Below are 5001 nucleotides of genomic sequence, written 5' to 3'. Positions count from 1 at the left end.
ATTTGATCGTTTGCATACTGTTGACAGACGTACTGTATTAGATAGGCGAAGTAATTGCTGACAGAAAAATACAAAAACTGGTAATCTTCATGAGGGAAATATTCATTGACGAAAGCATTTTCAGTAACAAGCATATTGAAGCTCTGATATTGTAGCACTTGATCAGAAAGGTGGGATTCATAATGTTTTAAATAAAACATCCTTTGAATTTTCATGTAAATGTATTCACTTTTCATATTAAGATAAAACCTATCCCCTCTAAAATTTGAAGTAGTACAGTCCTATTCTGAAGGGTCCATGTAAAAACACATTTTAATGCTAGAAAGAAACTGTACTCATAAAGTTGACTGAACTGCAATTTATTACTATGACTAATAGTATATCGTTACAGTAAGAAAAACGATAGTAATATCAGAGGGGGTCAAGACCCACATCCCAAAACGACGTCAATATCATAAGAGAGGTTGAGGGGACGAGTCCTAATCTTATGGGTGTTGCACTGTCTTGAAGCTTGTACCTAGTTACCCTCATTCGGCATACTTGTGTGGAGGCCACTTCTGTGAAAGCCTGACCCTTGGCTGGACGACAACAAGTCTCATCATTGAGTTCATTCCCCATTGCCCTTTAATATTATGCACACATTAAATAAAATGAGTACACTTTACACTTCGTATCATAGTGTTATTCAAAACCAGATTGTATTTTGGAATGGTTTATTTGTCATTTAAGATGCATGTTCATGTTATATCTTTTTGAAAAGAAAGAAAATGAAAAAGTTGAACTGTTACCTGATTCAACCTAGGTCGCTTCATATGCAATCAAAGAATTTGTAATCAATTCTTATGATGATGAGTATCTGTGGTTGGCAAGACAGGGAAAAATAAATTTCTGCAGTTGAATACTTTTAAAACATAAACTATTAATAATCAGCTCATTGTGATATAATGAGAAATAGCTGTCAAGTGTCAGTGCTCCATAATATTCACAGGGATCATGGTCAAATTTTGAATTCACAATAATTTAGTGGATGTTGAACCATAGTCTACAAACATATTATTCATTTATTAACTTTTATATTTGTATCAATTTTTAGGACTATCAAATGATATTGCATCTGAGATTGGAATCATTCTTGTTAACCCTGTGAGAGTCTGAGGGCACGGGAATGGTAGCAAATGCCCCAAGAGAGCAGTGAACCACTAACTGTTGCCGACTGAAGAATATTATGAAGTTTGGCTCCTCCTAGTTCAGTGATCGTCATCGAAGACGTTATAGCAGAAGCTCCATTGTAGTAATATTCCCATTTTAATTAATATTTGTATAATTAGTTGCTGTTAGCCAGGGTTTTTCCAATAATAGTTATAGGCTTCACAGGAGAATTTTTTTTGCCCAGTAATAGTAGTTAATGGTTTTACAGTTGATGTTGGGTCATTAAGTTCATGTTGTCAAATAAGTAATTTATTTTCATTAATTTTATAGGAGTCACTGTATAATTTCTTCTTTGTTCAGCTAAAAGGATTGCAGTTATTATTCAATATTTTCTTATGTTGGGCACGTTATCCTTTCTTCCATAAAATATGTAGGTATTGTAGAAGTTCTTTTGATTCAGTTAAGTAGTTTATAGCACTGAAGTTGTAAATGGATCACTGTTGATGTTGGCAGTAAAGAACTTTTTTCCATAAACGTTGTAGGCAACGTTGTGAAAGTGTCTGTTAACTCAATAATAGTAGTTGAAGGCTATCAAGTTATTAAAGCTTCCGTTGCTCCAGTATTAATAGCGTTGTTAAAGGCACTGAATTGGTTACTGAGTCATTGGTTGATGTTAGTGAAGATGTTCTAGTTTCTGCAATTGATGCATGTATCAGTGTAGAACCTTCTGTTATTTGGTTGAAAGTTGTTGAAGGCATTTCAGTTAATGATGGATCATTAGTCAGTGTTGGCAGAAAAGTCCTTCTTTCCATGAGAGTTGTTGGTGTCGTTGTAAAAGATTTTGTTGATTCAGTAATAGTAGTTGAGGGCACTGAAGGTGTTATTGGATCATTAGTTGTTGTTGGCAGAAAAGTTGTTGACGCTGCTGTTGTTGTTGTTTCTAATAATATCATAACAGAAGTACTTGATGGCCTATTTGTAGAAGTTACAACCACGGTAGTTTCAGTGGAAGAGCCATCCGCCATACTTATGTCAACACACTTAAATGCAATTCTCATTTTCTTTGCATCGCTTTTAAAAATAAGGGATACCTCACTCGTTCTTGATATGTATTATTTTGGCCCATTACGTCCACAGTAGGTTATCAAATTATCAGAATTTTTAATCGTCATAAAGTCCTGTAAACACTGCCCAGGCAATTTCTTCTGTGCAAAAAGAAATCTTGACAAGTTATCTTTATAGGATAGCCAGTGTACAATTTTTAAACATAGTTTTGGTAATTTGGATATTTCCGTGGAAAACGAGGACCCGTGAATTCACCATAAACGTCAGTAAAATCTCCACAAACCTGTAATGCAAAAATGTTTAATTTGGTTACCACGTTAGTTGGCTTGCATCACTTTTCATATCTTCCTGCCAGCACATTCATTCACGAGTATTGCTGATTATACGTTTAAAGAACTGTATGTTCTTTAAACTTACAGACTGATAAGAGGGGAAACAACATACTACGTATATCCTATTAAAATGACTGTTGTTGCGTAGAGTTTAGATAAGCAGGAAATCACGTGTTAACAGCAATATTTTTTATGTATTCATTGCCTTAGAATGAGGAACTTAAACTAAATCAATGAAACCAAATTTTTACCGGCAAAGTTTCATGCTTTATAAAAAACGGCATTATATCGAATTAATTATTATGGAACCGAGGTGTAATGGTGAACAGTCTTAGGGTGTGGTTTTGATACACAATCGAGGATATTCAGAGTGAAATATTTATATGCTTATTATGTGCCAGAGTTTATTTACATTACTTAGTATGCTTACTTGTTTCACAAATCTCAGTGTAGTTTATCGGTTGAGCCTGTACGTGCAATGGAAGTAGTTTGTGAACACGGTTCATTTTACCATATAAGCTTAAAAGACAACAACACTGCTGCCATTTTAACTTGCAACAAAAAAACTCCATTTTTAAAACAATAAGTGGTAACAAAATTACAAGTGTTCCTGGAAATCCATGCAAGCAAGAGAAGCTGTTCGGGACTTAGAATCTAAAAAATTAACCTCTCTTCATCATTCTCCTCTGCTACAGAAACTCAGCATACTATTTGCCAAACAATGTTTGACTTTTTCACTGAGTTCGATTTATTTTTTTAATCTATAATGACCTTACTGGCCAATTTCATGCTTAATATAGTTGATTTCACATTTGCACAGTTTTTGAGACAACTCCAAAAGTTCCATTTATACTCACAGCAGAAGACACTGTTATGCAGAAGGAAAAGATAGTTCATCTTGTCAGTGCCGTGATGTCCATTTTGTGGTTGTTTTATTATTGGTTTGTTCACTGTGGTATGTGTATGCTTTGGAAGGTCATCAGTAGAACAAAAATTACGGAGTGAATTTTTTTCATTATGCCACAGGCCAGGCCGGGGCGTATGATTTTTAATTTGGGGAAATCTAGCAAAGCACTGGCTCTACTAAAAAATGCCACTGTTTATCAGAAAAATGAATAGAATATACCTTTAATAGAAACCTCTAACATTACTTTCAGAAGGATTGAAGGTAAACGTAATCTGTGCAGTTACAAATATAACTCTAAAAGGTAATCAGGAGAACAAAATTTACAAGTTCTCACTGGCTGCATGGCACCGAACCACTGCTCGAACTTATGTACAATATCAAAGAACAAGTGTGCCACTAAATTGAAGGTAAAAAAAAACAACTAATCCTAGTGGTTAAATTTGGTTCATAGATACATGGATCAAGTCTTAAGAATACTATAGTGCGTTTACTTTTCTAAGATCGCTAGGGTGGGGCCAGGTAGAAAAGGCAGAGTTGTCATATCTACGGGTATGCAAGTCCCATTAAATACTTCCCGCAGATATAATCCTTCTTAGGAGGATTCGTTTTAGACCTTGGAAGTCGAGGGAAAGGGTTTGCTTCTTCCCTGTTAAATTTTTTTTTTTTTTTTCGTTCCTAATTCTAATTAGCTATTCCTTCTTTCTCTATCTATAATTATAGATACGCTGAATGGGCTGTTGGCTCTGGTGTTTGGACTTGAGACATAAATTCATAAGTCAATCGATCTATTATGCCCTCAGAAACATTTTCATCAAAATCATCCAAGTCAGTCACAGGACTCACTTCCCTTTTCTTTTTTTAAACACTGGAGATTCCACTATATTTCCCGCCTCTCTTGCTTCCTTGTTAAGTCTACGAATAGTCATTTCTGACACTTTTGTTGCTTCAGATGTTCTCTGGATAGCAATCGAAACATCAGTTTCAGGACTTTCATGAATTTTTATTTTTTTAATTTTTTTTTTTTTTTTTTTTATAAAATGAAGTATTTCAGGAAATTATAGACTATTTCCTTGGCCTCAGGTGGTGGGTGAAGACGTTTACGGGAGTTACTTGTTCTGGGCTGTTCATACTTTTCACAGTGGGTGATCGAGGGCGAGTATCCTTTAATGATATTGACCATGACCTTTTAAGTCCTCTTAAAAATCATAGGTCCCCTAAACTCAGATCTGGCATCGCCGGAGAAAAAATATGCCATATCTTCATTTTCATTAATGAAACCGAGGTTTTAACGAAGATTATACGAAATCAGATATATTCAAAACATCTGACGCAAACAAAGAACCACATTTCAAGAAATGAAACTATTTCAATAGACTCCGTGAAGCTAATATGATTACCATAGCATGAAAATTGGCAACGTATGATATCTGTACAAGCCACACCACAGCGATCTTAGAAAAGTAAACGCACTATAGTACAAAACATAACATAGGGTGGAGCAATGTCAGCAAGGTTTACTCCCTCTGAGTCTCAGGAATAGTTGAACTA

This window comes from Macrobrachium nipponense, chromosome 32, assembly GCF_015104395.2.
Source record: "Macrobrachium nipponense isolate FS-2020 chromosome 32, ASM1510439v2, whole genome shotgun sequence".
Taxonomy (NCBI): domain Eukaryota; kingdom Metazoa; phylum Arthropoda; class Malacostraca; order Decapoda; family Palaemonidae; genus Macrobrachium; species Macrobrachium nipponense.
This window is presented reverse-complemented; position numbering follows the sequence as displayed.